Raw genomic sequence first — 16,342 nt, 5'->3', positions numbered from 1 at the left:
TTGTACTAAATTTGTAGGAACTAAAGTTGTTGTAGGAATTTTTTTTATTATGTGCAGGATAGATTTGTAGGAACTAAAATTGTTGTAAATAAATTAGATTTGAATGGAGCGGTGGTTAAAACTCTTATCAAATACCTATTTGGCACGAGCTTGAATCGTGTTATCCCCATCCTTTACCCTTAATATTGTATTGAAAAAATTTTGCCATTAATAATATTAATTTAACATGTAGAAATTGAGTTTTGTGTGCATAAGTGTTACTTTATTATAGTTGTAATTTTTTATTGTGTAAATTATGCATAGTAGTTATTTTGTTAGACTTGTGATTTTTTATTATGTGTAAATTTGTTTGAGATAGATTATGGACGCTTGAGATCAATCTTAAAAAATCTCATACTTTTTTTTTTTGCACAAGTAATTTTTGAAGCTTTTTCTTAGTAATATAAACTTAAGAACAAGTCTCATAAGCAATTATTATATATACACCATAAAAATAATGGAAATGGCAACAAAAGTGGTGGAATGATTCACAACATTGTGTTTCCTCATGGTAAAAGGTTAATAAGTACGTAATTTCCATTACTAATACTATTCATGTCAAGAAAGGTTGCAACATCATAATTATTCCTATCTCTATTCCTATATTGAAGTTGTGAAAGTATAAAAGAGGATACAAGCATGGAAACATTTGTATCATCTTATTATTATTCTCTTTTATATTTTGTGTTCTCTCTTTAAAGGCTTTGATCATGTTCATCAATTTTTGAATGAAAGTTGGAATAGAAGTGTTATGTGTAACACCTCTAGTTGTAACGCCCCAATTTTCGGGAATTCTATGAATGTTGGCAAAATTTCATGCTTTGATTTTGTCATTTGTGAGTGAAATTATGAAATAGGACCTATGTGAAAATGTTGGAAAATGCTATAGGCTAGTTTGTAGTGGCCAAATAAATAGTAGTGCAAAATAGGATGATTTGCATGTCAAACCTCCCATTTTACATGAAGTGGCCAGCCATCATGTTGTTGTAGACAATATGAGCACTTGATATCCATAATTCATGGTACAAATTGATAATGGGTTAGGTAAATGTTCCATGATAATGGATTAGGTAAATATTCTATGATAATGGGTTAGGTAAATGTTCTATGATAATGGTTTAGGTAAATGTTCTATGATGGGCATTTCATGTCTTTTGTATTAAAGAATTAAATGGATGAAATATGAAATTTTATTAAAAGAAAAAGGGGTGAAAAGAACAAAGTTTTGTCCATCTTTGTTCATCATAGCCAAAAGTTAGAGAAGAGAAAGGAGAGGAGAAAGCTCTTGAATGTTCGGTCACTTGGGGAAGAAAATTGAAGGTAAGTTCATGGTAGTTTGCTTCTATCTTGATGTTCATGAGTTCTTCTTGATTCTACCTTAACTCTTGAAGCATATTTTGGTTTTTAGTTGTGTTGTGAGCATTTAGTCATGAATTAAAATGAAGGAAATGGTTGTTGTTTCATGTTCTTTTGATGAAAAATGGAAGATAGGTGAAGTTAAGCCAAACAAATGAGCATGCATGTGCCTTAGATGCTAAGGGGAAAAATCGGCTAACATGTTGTGCTTTAAAATGATGAAATGGAGATTATACTTAAGTAAAATCATAGATATGTGATGATTGATTGGTGATATACATGTTTAAATAACAAGCATGCAAGTTAAGTGTGAAAGAGTGATTTGGTAATAAATCTGCTTGGGATAGCAGCAGTAACATGACTTTGGAAAATCACCATAAATTGTGGGAGATGAGTTAGAAGCTGAATAAATTATGTAATTAAAGCTTAATGAGTCTAGTTTCAAACGGAATAAACGAGAACATATTTTGAATTCTGTACAATGAGAAATTTGATTCGTAATGAAGAGTGATCAGATTAGTCAAATAGTGAAACATGGGAAAATTTTGAGAAATATCTGGTATTGATTGGCTAAACCAAAAATTCTGAAAATTTTATGGATAAAAGATATATGAGTTTATTTTTAGGGAAAATTAACAGCACTTGATTTGGAGTTTCGTAGCTCCAGTTATAAATGATTTAGTGACTATTGCTCAGAAAGACAGCTTGCAATGAAATTTTGATTATGTGGTAAACATTGATAAAAAAATTGTTAATGAGTTGCTTATTGATTTCTTATAAGCTTACTATGATCTGTAGGTGTGGTTGGCCGAATATTGTAAGGGGTTAATACGTAGTTTGTATTTGAATAGTTAGATTAACGTGTTAGTAATCCAATTGTAGGCAGTTCGTGTGTGGATCTCGTCAGCATATCGTCGCAAACAGGTGTGTAACTGACACCCTCTCATAGACTAGATTGACAAAAGCCGAAAAGCCGAAATGCCGAAAAGTTAGAATTTTGGGAATTTGCGAATGTGCGAATGCTCGTAAGATAGTTGGGTTTGTATATTTGGTAATCTAAAGTAATAAACTGCAGTACGCGCGATTTCGTACATTTTGATAATTTGGGCTTAATGGGCCAAAGATCGGGTTCATGGGCCAACGGCCCAATTCGTAAGTATCTTGTAAGTGTTCTAATAGTACGTAAATAGTTAGGATATGCATGAAAACCCTAAAAGCAGCTAAATTACTATAATACCCCTATGTATGGAAAATTACTGTTATACCCCTAGGTGTAAAATTACCGTTATACCCCTAGGGTTAATTTTGACTGAAAAGCATGACGATCTTGTAAAGCCCCCACGCCCGAAACCGTCACCGGAGTCAAGCTTGAGGTGTTACTAAACTTATCTTACCTTTTAAACAACTCTAAATCACTTATTTTAATTTTCGGAATAAACTGTTTTTCTGCATCATGGTTACTTAAAAATTCATTTCTCGAGTTTCAAAACTCGAAATTAAGATCCGTAAATTTTTCATGAAACTAGACTCATATATATATCTACTAATTTTTTTCTAGAATTTTTGACTTAGCCAATTAGTACAGTTTATTAGTTAAATTTTTCCCTATTTCAAAACTCGACTGCACTGACCTCTTCTTACTGCGAACCATTTTTCTTCCTGTACAAAATTCATATGACTAAGTCGTTTATTTCTCTCAAAACTAGATTCAACAAGCATTCTAACCATATAAATTATACCTTCTAATTAGTTTTGTACAATTTATGGTGAATTTCCAAAGTTGAAACAGGGGATCCAGAAATCGCTCTGACCCTGTTTCACTAAAACTCAGATATATCATAAAATATAATACTTTTACCTGTTTTTCTTATTCCATAAGAAAATATACATAATAAGCTTTAATTTCTTATATTATTCATCTTCAAACTATGTTTTTACAATTTTTAGTGATTTTTCAAAGTTACATCATTTCTGTTACTTGAATCTGTTTTTAGGTTACTTTCACATTTTTCATAATTTTCATGTGATAATCATCATTCAATCATACATATTAATAAACATGTATATCATCAGCTATTTTCTTAGCTAATCACTAGCAAGTATTTACACATCATTCATTATTCATATTATACCAAAAGTAGCTAAGTTTCTATACATGCCATACCCAAAATAAAACGACTAGTTATACCGAGTTATTTCTTTGATAGTGTGATCGGCCTCCGACATTTCCTTCGATCCCCGAGTGACTAGATAAGTACTATAAGAAGAAGAAAATAAAGAGATTAAGCACTAGGCTTAGTAAGCTTACAAGCAAATAAATCACAACATTCAACATAATGGATAATTATGCATAATATCATCTAACATCATAAATTTCTTTACTTCTCAATTTCTATCTTATTCTTTATTCCCTTACCTTCTTTCTTACGACCTTTCCTTTTCATAAGTATAATCTACTTTTCCTTTGCTGTTAATTCACTGTAATTTAACTCGTATCCTGACCCGTTGAACCACTCGGAATACTAAGGATACTAGGGCCGTTCTGCTCATCAATATCTCGCCAATGCCATGTCTTTGACATGGACTTACATGAATTATTCCTGTCTCCAATGCCATATATAATATGGACTTACATGGCTCAATCCTGTCTCCAAAGCCATATTTCTAATATGGACTTACATGGCTCATTTCATTCATCTGTCAACCCTAATATCCTAACATTCCTAGGGTTCAACCGGCTTTCTAACACTTTTCCTCTGTCACTTCACCTTAAATTCGACTTTAAATATTTTCATAACATAAATATATAAATGCTGAAATTGACAATAATAATGTAAAATAAAAGAATATTGCATTTATTTACTGTAAACTTACCTTGATACAAAATGTGACTAAACCTTACACTTTAGTCCTTTACTTTTTCTTTTCCTCGTTCTTCTTTGGATTCTTGATCTATAATATAAAATATTTCTACCCATTAGCATTTATTTGATTTCTATTTCACTTCACAATTTATGCTGTTCAAAATTTGAAATTGCACTTTTACCCCAAAATTTATAGTTTTACAATTTAGTCCCTACTCAATTCACCCATCAATTGAACTAATTTTTTCTAAATTAACACTTTTATTTTATCATTATAAACTATTTCACAGCCTTTGATATTCTGAATTTCAACACCAACATCTAATTCACAATTTTGCTCACAATTAGGTCCTAAATACCATTTTCTATCAAAATGACTTAATAAAACAATCTTAATATGAAATTAGAACTTCAATTTCATAATAATTCATCATAAACTACCCTTACTCAGCCAGGGTAACTTCCAATTTCACCCACCAAATCAAAAACTAATGAATTAGATGATTGGACCTAATTGTAAAAGTCACAAAAACATAAAAATTACTAAGAAATAGTAAAAATTGAACTTACATGGTGCAAAAATATGAAAAACCAGCATAGGAGACCTATTACGGTGTTTCTGGCTGAGAAAGATGAAGAAATGTCTAGATTTTCAATCACATCATTTTTTTAACTATTAACTTTTATGCTAATTCCAATTTTGTCCCTTGTTCACATTGTTTTCTTGCTTATTTCATACCCAAACCGTCCAGCCATTAACCTTTGGGTCTAATTGCTCTTTAAATCCATCTTTTTAAATACTTAAGCTATTTACTCACAATTTAATAAATTTTGAGTTATTTTCAGTTTAGTCCTTTTTAATTAATTAGCTATCCAAACATCAAAATTTTCTAACGAAACTTTAATACTAACTCAATGACACTTCATAAATATTTATAAAAATATTTATAGCTCGATTTTCAAATTCGAGGTCTCGATACCTCGTTTTTGACCCGTCTGACCTAATAAATTATTTTAATTCACTAATTTCACCATTTCACAAATTCTTCTAAATTCTTACTTGACTCATAAATATTAAGTTACTATCTTGTTCAATCTTATTTGTCCGATTTAGTGATCTGAAATCACCATTTTTGACACCACTGAAAATTAGGTAGTTACATTCTACCTCGATTTGTGGTTTCGCAACCTTTGCTCCATTTAGGCCCTATTTCGGGATGTTACATTTCTCCCCCTTTAGGGATTTTTGTCCCAAAATCTTACTGTGAAGAGATTTTGGTACTATTTTCGCATAGCCTCTTGAGTTCCCATGTAGCCTCATCTACCCCGTGTCTATTCCATAGTACTTTCACAAGTGCAATACTTTTATTCCTTAATTGCTTTACCTCTCGAGCTAGAATCTTTACTGGGTTCTTCACCAGTAAGTCATGTCCGGTTGAATCTCAACCTTTGTCTAAGAAATCACATGTGACGGATCTGAATAATAACGACGTAGCATAGACACATGAAATACATTTTGAATCTTCTCTAACTCAATCGGGAAAGCTAACCAATATGCTAATGGTCCGACTCTCTCAATCACTTCAAACGGTCCAATAAAACATGGACTTAGTTTGCCTTTCTTGCCAAATCTGAGAACTTTCTTCCACGGGGATACTTTCAAAAAAAAAAAAAAAACTTTGTCACCAACTTGATATTCAATCTCTTTTCTTTTAAATCGCATATGACTTTACCGTCTCAAGTCGCTTTTAAACAACTTCGATAACTTTCACTTTTTCTTCTTTTCTTTAACTAGATCAACCTCAGAATCCGGCTTTCTTTAAGCTCATCCAATATAAAGGTGTGCGACATTTACGTCCATACAAAGCTTCATAAGGTGCCATCTTCAAACTCGATCGATAACTATTATTGTAGGCAAACTCTACTAATGGTAAATATTTTTCCCAACTACCTTGAAATTCTAATACACAACATCTAAGCATATCTTCAAGTACCGAATAACTCTCTCGACCGACCGTCGGTTTGAGGGTGGAAAGTCAGACTAAAACTCAACTTTGTGCCCAAAGCCTTCGTAATTTCTTCCAAAACCGTGAAGTAAATCTTGGATCTCATTCGAAATGATCGATAATGGTACCTGTGTAGTTTGACTATCTCGACATATACAACTCGCCAACTTGTCAAGTGAATAATCCATACTGAATCGGGATAAAATGAGCCGACTTCGTTAACTTATCAATCACAACCTATATTGCATCTTTCTTTCTGTGTAACGGCAATCCGTCACAAAATCCATAGTAACTCGATCCCATTTCCACTCGGGGACTAGCACAGCTGCAATAAACTCGAAGGTACCGATGTTCGGCCTTTACCATTGACAGATCAAACATCTAAAACAAACTCAAATGTCCTTTTCATTCCTACCCACCAAGACATTTTTTTTAAATCATTATACATCTTTATACTACGGATGAATAGACAAAGAACTACTATGTGCTTCTTGTAAAATCTTTCGAATAAGCTCATCATTCTTGGTATGCATACCTGTCTCGGAACATCAAACAACCGCCGAATCGATCTGAAAATCGACTCTACATCCGACTCAGACCGATCTCTTTTGGTTAACAACTCATCATCATTTTTTTTTTTGAGCTTCACAAATTTCTTCAAGAAACATCGGTTTAGCTCTCAACTCAGCTAAGATAAAACCATCATCCGATAAGGCTAGACTAGTGTTCAAAGCTCTTAATGCAAATAAAGATTTCCTACTCAAAGCATCAAGCAACAACATTTGCCTTACGGGTGATAATCGATCACTAGCTCATAATCTTTAATCAACTCTAACCATCTTCTTTGCCTCAAATTCAAATCTTTTGAGTCATCAAATATTTCAAACTTTTGTGATCGGTGAATATGTGGCACTTCTCACCGCATACAAATGATGTCTCCAAATTTTCAAGCAAAAAACAATGGCGCTAGCTCTAAATCATGTGTCGATAGTTCTTCTCATGTGGCTTTAGTTGTCTAGAGGCATAAGCAATTACCTTCCTTCTGCATAAGTACACAACCAAGTCCATTCATGGACGCATCATCAGAATCACAAACTCCTTACGGTTCTAGTTGCACTAAAGCAGAGCTTTAGTCAACAATGCTTTTAACTTGTCAAAACTCGTTGACACTTCTCATCCATTCAAACTTAACATCCTTTCGCAGCAATCTTGTCACGGGTAGCTATCATGGAAAATCCTCTACAAATCGCCTATAATATCCGGCAAGACCAAGAAAACTTCTAACTTTTGATACATTTCTAGGAGGCTTCCAATCAACAATGGTGAAATCTTGCTCGGATCAACCTTAATACCTTCACCGAAACAATATGTCTAAGAAAACCAACTTCGTAACGAACTCACTTTTGCTGAACTTGACATACAACCGATTATCTTTCGAATCAGAAAGCGTTCTCAAATGCTCGCATGCTCGGCCTCATCATGAGAATAAATCAAGATATCATCAATAAACAAAACTACAAACTTATCCAAGTACGGTCCGAAAATTCGGTTCATTAAGTCCATGAAAATGGCGGGAGCATTAGTCAAGTCAAATGGCATCACAAGGAACTCATAATGACCATACCTAGTCGAAAGCGTCTTCAAGACATCGACTCTTTAACTCACAACCGATAATATCCGAATCTCAAATCTATCTTGAAAACACAAGAGCTCCTTCAATTGATCAAACAGATCATCAATTCTAGGCAATTGATACTTGTTCTTTATTGTTACCTTGTTAAGTTGCCGATAATTTAAGCGAGAATCTCATCGATCCGTCATATTACCTTGTTTCAATTCCAGAATTCCTTTCTCTTCGGTCAATAAACCTCGATGATGTACTTTTTACGAAATTCCTCCGAAAGAAATCCCAAGTGACCCTCTCCTTTGGTACAACCGATACAAGTGTCTTCCACCAGTAGTAGGTGAGTCTCTAAGAAGTGATACTACACATTCCATACATTCCTCGGTGTACAAGATAACTCATCAAAGACTCGATAGTATTTTCTAACCAAAATTCGCTTTTCTCGCATCATCATCTTTTGTTGCTCAAACTCTTACGCCCTTTGTTTCTGATTCTATCAATGGTGGCTTTTCTCTTATCCTTGCACGTGATTGGGGAGCTTGAGCTACATGGGTAGCCCGAGAATCATGAGGGGTGGAGGTCTAAGCTGCCGGATTCGCATGCGAACGAACTCGACAAACAAATCATTCAAAGCTTGGAAGAGAGCTTCTCGAGTCACTCCTCCCGATTAAGCATTATGGCCTATTCTCGATGGCGCTACCCTTCTATGGGAGCAGCGCATTACTTTCTACATCATCATCACCAGCTCACTCGGGATCCATTACAATAAAACAAAATATTTAAAAATCGTCGAGTCGTCACACTATCAAAATACAAGTATGGCATGTATAGCTAGACTTTTCTCACACTAGCTGTTCCGAGAACCGACTAAACCTGCTCGATACCAATAAATGTAACGCCCCACGCTTGAAACCGTCACCGAGTCAAGCTTGAGGTGTTACTAAACTTATCTTACCTTTTAAACAACTCTAAATCACTTATTTTAATTTTCGGAATAAACTGTTTTTCTGCATCATGGTTACTTAAAATTCATTTCTCGAGTTTCAAAACTCGAAATTAAGATCCGTAAATTTTTCATGAAACTAGACTCATATATATATCTACTAATTTTTTCTAGAATTTTGACTTAGCCAATTAGTACAGTTTATTAGTTAAATTTTTCCCTGTTTCAAAACTCGACTGCACTGACCTCTTCTTCTTGCGAACCATTTTTCTTCCTGTACAAAATTCATATGACTAAGTCGTTTGTTTCTCTCAAAACTAGATTCAACAAGCATTCTAACCATATAAATTATACCTTCTAATTAGTTTTGTACAATTTATGGTGAATTTCCAAAGTTGAAACAGGGATCCAGAAATCGCTCTGACCCTGTTTCACTAAAACTCAGATATATCATAAAATATAATACTTTTACCTGTTTTGCTTATTCCATAAGAAAATATACATAATAAGCTTTAATTTCTTATATTATTCATCTTCAAACTATGTTTTTACAATTTTAGTGATTTTTCAAAGTTACATCATTTCTGTTACTTGAATCTGTTTTAGGTTACTTTCACATTTTCATAATTTTCATGTGATAATCATCATTCAATCATACATATTAATAAACATGTATATCATCAGCTATTTTCTTAGCTAATCACTAGCAAGTATTTACACATCATTCATTATTCATATTATACCAAAAGTAGCTAAGTTTCTATACATGCCATACCCAAAATAAAACGACTAGTTATACTGAGTTATTTCTTTGATAGTGTGATCGGCCTCCGACATTTCCTTCGATCCCCGAGTGACTAGATAAGTACTATAAGAAGAAGAAAATAAAGAGATTAAGCACTAGGCTTAGTAAGCTTACAAGCAAATAAATCACAACATTCAACATAATGGATAATTATGCATAATATCATCTAACATCATAAATTTCTTTACTTCTCAATTTCTATCTTATTCTTTATTCCCTTACCTTCTTTCTTACCTGACCTTTCCTTTTTCATAAGTATAATCTACTTTTCCTTTGCTGTTAATTCACTGTAATTTAACTCGTATCCTGACCCGTTGAACCACTCGGAATACTAAGGATACTAGGGCCGTTCCTGTCTATCAATATCCTGCCAATGCCATGTCTTTGACATGGACTTACATGAATTATTCTGTCTCCAATGCCATATATAATATGGACTTACATGGCTCAATCCTGTCTCCAAAGCCATATTTCTAATATGGACTTACATGGCTCATTTCATTTCGTCTGTCAACCCTAATATCCTAACATTCCTAGGGTTCAACCGGGCTTTCTAACACTTTTCCTCTCATCACTTCACCTTAAATTCGACTTTAAATATTTTCATAACATAAATATATAAATGCTGGAAATTGACAATAATAATGTAAAATAAAAGAATATTGCATTTATTTACTGTAAACTTACCTTGATACAAAATGTGACTAAACCTTACACTTTAGTCCTTTACTTTTCTTTTCCTCGTTCTTCTTTGGATTCTTGATCTATAATATAAAATATTTCTACCCATTAGCATTTATTTGATTTCTATTTCACTTCACAATTTATGCTGTTCAAAATTTGAAATTGCACTTTTACCCCAAAATTTATAGTTTTTACAATTTAGTCCCTACTCAATTCACCCATCAATTGAACTAATTTTTCTAAATTAACACTTTTATTTTATCATTATAAACTATTTCACAGCCTTTGATATTCTGAATTTCAACACCAACATCTAATTCACAATTTTGCTCACAATTAGGTCCTAAATACCATTTTCTATCAAAATGACTTAATAAAACAATCTTAATATGAAATTAGAACTTCAATTTCATAATAATTCATCATAAACTACCCTTACTCAGCCAGGGTAACTTCCAATTTCACCCACCAAATCAAAAACTAATGAATTAGATGATTGGACCTAATTGTAAAAGTCACAAAAACATAAAATTACTAAGAAATAGTAAAATTGAACTTACATGGTGCAAAAATATGAAAAACCAGCATAGGAGACCTATTACGGTGTTTCGGCTGAGAAAGATGAAGAAATGTCTAGATTTTCAATCACATCATTTTTTAACTATTAACTTTTATGCTAATTCCAATTTTGTCCCTTGTTCACATTGTTTTCTTGCTTATTTCATACCCAAACCGTCCAGCCATTAACCTTTGGGTCTAATTGCTCTTTAAATCCATCTTTTAAATACTTAAGCTATTTACTCACAATTTAATAAATTTTGAGTTATTTTCGCTTAGTCCTTTTAATTAATTAGCTATCCAAACATCAAAATTTTCTAACTGAAACTTTAATACTAACTCAATGACACTTCATAAATATTTATAAAAATATTTATAGCTCGATTTTCAAATTCGAGGTCTCGATACCTCGTTTTTGACCCGTCTGACCTAATAAATTATTTTAATTCACTAATTTCACCATTTCACAAATTCTTCTAAATTCTTACTTGACTCATAAATATTAAGTTACTATCTTGTTCAATCTTATTTGTCCGATTTAGTGATCTGAAATCACCATTTTGACACCACTGAAAATTAGGCCGTTACATTCTACCTCGATTTGTGGTTTCGCAACCATTGTTCCATTTAGGCCCTATTTCGGATGTTACATTTCTCCCCCTTTAGGGATTTTTGTCCCAAAATCTTACCGTGAAGAGATTTTGGTACTATTTTCGCATAGCCTCTTCGAGTTCCCATGTAGCCTCATCTACCCCGTGTCTATTCCATAGTACTTTCACAAGTGCAATACTTTTATTCCTTAATTGCTTTACCTCTCGAGCTAGAATCTTTACCGGTTCTTCACCGTAAGTCATGTCTGGTTGAATCTCAACCTTTGTCTAAGAAATCACATGTGACGGATCTGAATAATAACGACGTAGCATAGACACATGAAATACATTTTGAATCTTTCTAACTCAATCGGGAAAGCTAACCAATATGCTAATGGTCCGACTCTCTCAATCACTTCAAACGGTCCAATAAAACATGGACTTAGTTTGCCTTTCTTGCCAAATCTGAGAACTTTCTTCCACGGGGATACTTTCAAAAAAAAAAAAAAAACTTTGTCACCAACTTGATATTCAATCTCTTTTCTTTTTAAATCGATATGACTTACACCGTCTCAAGTCGCTTTTAAACAACTTCGATAACTTTCACTTTTCTTCTTTCTTTAACTAGATCAACCTCAGAATCCAAGCTTTCTTTAAGCTCTGTCCAATATAAAGGTGTGCGACATTTACGTCCATACAAAGCTTCATAAGGTGCCATCTTCAAACTCGACTGATAACTATTATTGTAGGCAAACTCTACTAATGGTAAATATTTTTCCCAACTACCTTGAAATTCCAGTACACAACATCTAAGCATATCTTCAAGTACCTGAATAACTCTCTCTGACTGACCGTCGGTTTGAGGGTGGAAAGCTGTACTAAAACTCAACTTTGTGCCCAAAGCCTTCGTAATTTCTTCCAAAACCGTGAAGTAAATCTTGGATCTCATGCGAAATGATCGATAATGGTACCGTGTAGTTTGACTATCTCGACATATACAACTCGCCAACTTGTCAAGTGAATAATCCATACTGAATGGGATAAAATGAGCCGACTTCGTTAACTTATCAATCACAACCTATCTCGCATCTTTCTTTCTCTGTAAACGGCAATCCTGTCACAAAATCCATAGTAACTCGATCCCATTTCCACTCGTGGACTAGCACAGCTGCAATAAACTGAAGGTACCGATGTTCGGCCTTACCCATTGACAGATCAAACATCTAAAACAAACTCAAATGTCCCTTTTCATTCCTACCCACCAAGACATTTTTTTTAAATCATTATCCATCTTTATACTACCTGGATGAATAGACAAAGAACTACTATGTGCTTCTTGTAAAATCTTTCGAATAAGCTCATCATTCTTCGGTATGCATACCCTGTCTCGGAACATCAAACAACCGTCAGAACTGATCTGAAAATCTGACTCTACATCCGACTCGCACTGATCTCTTTTGGTTAACAACTCATTGTCATTTTTTTTTTGAGCTTCACAAATTTCTTCAAGAAACATCGGTTTAGCTCTCAACTCAGCTAAGATAAAACCATCATCTGATAAGGCTAGACTAGTGTTCAAAGCTCTTAATGCAAATAAAGATTTCCTACTCAAAGCATCAAGAACAACATTTGCCTTACAGGTGATAATCGATCACTAGCTCATAATCTTTAATCAACTCTAACCATCTTCTTTGCCTCAAATTCAAATCTTTTTGAGTCATCAAATATTTCAAACTTTTGTGATCAGTGAATATGTGGCACTTCTCACCGTACAAATGATGTCTCCAAATCTTCAGCGCAAAAACAATGGCAGCTAGCTCTAAATCATGTGTCGAATAGTTCTTCTCATGTGGCTTTAGTTGTCTAGAGGCATAAGCAATTACCTTCCCTCCTGCATAAGTACACAACCAAGTCCATTCATGGACGCATCATCATAAATCACAAACTCCTTACGGTTCTAGTTGCACTAAAGCAGGAGCTTTAGTCAACAATGCTTTTAACTTGTCAAAACTCGTTGACACTTCTCATCCATTCAAACTTAACATCCTTTCGCAGCAATCTTGTCACGGGTAGCTATCATGGAAAATCCTCTACAAATCGCCTATAATATCCGCAAGACCAAGAAAACTTCTAACTTTTGATACATTTCTAGGAGGCTTCCAATCAACAATGGCTGAAATCTTGCTCGGATCAACCTTAATACCTTCACGAAACAATATGTCTAAGAAAACCAACTTCGTAACGAGAACTCACTTTTGCTGAACTTGACATACAACCGATTATCTTTCGAATCAGAAAGCGTTCTCAAATGCTCGCATGCTCGGTCTCATCATGAGAATAAATCAAGATATCATCAATAAACAAAACTACAAACTTATCCAAGTACGGTCCGAAAATTCGGTTCATTAAGTCCATGAAAATGGCAGGAGCATTAGTCAAGTCAAATGGCATCACAAGGAACTCATAATGACCATACCTAGTCGAAAGCGTCTTCAAGACATCGACTCTTTAACTCACAACCGATAATATCCGAATCTCAAATCTATCTTGAAAACACAAGAGCTCCTTCAATTGATCAAACAGATCATCAATTCTAGGCAATTGATACTTGTTCTTTCTTGTTACCTTGTTAAGTTGCCGATAATTTAAGCGAATCTCATCGATCCGTCATATTACCTTGTTTCAATTCCAGAATTCCTTTCTCTTCGGTCAATAAACCTCGATGATGTACTTTTTACGAAATTCCTCCGAAAGAAATCCCAAGTGACCCTCTCCTTTGGTACAAGCGATACAAGTGTCTTCCACCAGTAGTAGGTCGAGTCTCTAAGAAGTGATACTACACATTCCATACATTCCTCGGTGTACAAGATAACTCATCAAAGACTCGATAGTATTTTCTAACCAAAATTCTGCTCTTTCTGCATCATCATCTTTTGTTGCTCGAAACTCTTCTGCCCTTTGTTTCCTGATTCTATCAACTGGTGGCTTTTCTCTTATCACTGTACCTGTGATTGGGGAGCTTGAGCTACATGGGTAGCCCGAGAATCATGAGGGGTGGAGGTCTAAGCTGCCGGATTCGCATTTAACGAACTCGACAAACAAATCATTCAAAGCTTGGAAGAGAGCTTTCGAGTCACTCCTCCCGATTAACTCATTCTTGGCCTATTCTCGATGGCGCTACCCTTCTATGGGAGCAGCGCATTACTTTCTACATCATCATCACCAGCTCACTCGGGATCCATTACAATAAAACAAAATATTTAAAAATCGTCGTGAGTCGTCACACTATCAAAATACAAGTATGGCATGTATAGCTAGACTTTTTCTCACACTAGCTGTTCCGAGAACCGACTAAACCTGCTCGATACCAATAAATGTAACGCCCCACGCCTTGAAACCGTCACCGAGTCAAGCTTGAGGTGTTACTAAACTTATCTTACCTTTTAAACAACTCTAAATCACTTATTTTAATTTTCGGAATAAACTGTTTTTCTGCATCATGGTTACTTAAAAATTCATTTCTCGAGTTTCAAAACTCGAAATTAAGATCCGTAAATTTTTCATGAAACTAGACTCATATATATATCTACTAATTTTTTCTAGAATTTTGACTTAGCCAATTAGTACAGTTTATTAGTTAAATTTTTCCCTGTTTCAAAACTCGACTGCACTGACCTCTTCTTCATCGCGAACCATTTTTCTTCCTGTACAAAATTCATATGACTAAGTCGTTTGTTTCTCTCAAAACTAGATTCAACAAGCATTCTAACCATATAAATTATACCTTCTAATTAGTTTTGTACAATTTATGGTGAATTTCCAAAGTTGAAACAGGGGATCCAGAAATCGCTCTGACCTGTTTCACTAAAACTCAGATATATCATAAAATATAATACTTTTACCTGTTTTGCTTATTCCATAAGAAAATATACATAATAAGCTTTAATTTCTTATATTATTCATCTTCAAACTATGTTTTTACAATTTTTAGTGATTTTTCAAAGTTACATCATTTCATTACTTGAATCTGTTTTTAGGTTACTTTCACATTTTTCATAATTTTCATGTGATAATCATCATTCAATCATACATATTAATAAACATGTATATCATCAGCTATTTTCTTAGCTAATCACTAGCAAGTATTTACACATCATTCATTATTCATATTATACCAAAAGTAGCTAAGTTTCTATACATGCCATACCCAAAATAAAACGACTAGTTATACCGAGTTATTTCTTTGATAGTGTGATCGGCCTCCGACATTTCCTTCGATCCCGAGTGACTAGATAAGTACTATAAGAAGAAGAAAATAAAGAGATTAAGCACTAGGCTTAGTAAGCTTACAAGCAAATAAATCACAACATTCAACATAATGGATAATTATGCATAATATCATCTAACATCATAAATTTCTTTACTTCTCAATTTCTATCTTATTCTTTATTCCCTTACCTTCTTTCTTACGACCTTTCCTTTTCATAAGTATAATCTACTTTTCCTTTGCTGTTAATTCACTGTAATTTAACTCGTATCCTGACCCGTTGAACCACTCGGAATACTAAGGATACTAGGCCGTTCTGCTCATCAATATCTCGCCAATGCCATGTCTTTGACATGGACTTACATGAATTATTCTGTCTCCAATGCCATATATAATATGGACTTACATGGCTCAATCCTGTCTCCAAAGCCATATTTCTAATATGGACTTACATGGCTCATTTCGTTTCGTCTGTCAACCCTAATATCCTAACATTCCTAGGGTTCAACCGGGCTTTCTAACACTTTTCCTCTGTCACTTCACCTTAAATTCGACTTTAAATATTTTCATAACATAAATATATAAATGCTGAAATTGACAATAATA

General features: G+C 33.9%; 1 long non-coding RNA gene across 1 annotated transcript; it reads right to left on the bottom strand.

Moving 5' to 3' along the window:
• Positions 1-4,137: 4,137 nt before the first annotated feature.
• Positions 4,138-15,902, bottom strand: LOC128290418 (uncharacterized). Its single transcript, XR_008280256.1, has 3 exons — positions 15,820-15,902; positions 10,218-10,324; positions 4,138-4,163 (listed from the first exon to the last, which is right to left on the bottom strand). It is a non-coding gene; the product is annotated as an uncharacterized LOC128290418 (long non-coding RNA).
• Positions 15,903-16,342: the final 440 nt, after the last annotated feature.

Source organism: Gossypium arboreum, chromosome 1, assembly GCF_025698485.1.
Source record: "Gossypium arboreum isolate Shixiya-1 chromosome 1, ASM2569848v2, whole genome shotgun sequence".
Lineage (NCBI taxonomy): Eukaryota > Viridiplantae > Streptophyta > Magnoliopsida > Malvales > Malvaceae > Gossypium > Gossypium arboreum.
This window is presented reverse-complemented; position numbering and strand designations above follow the sequence as displayed.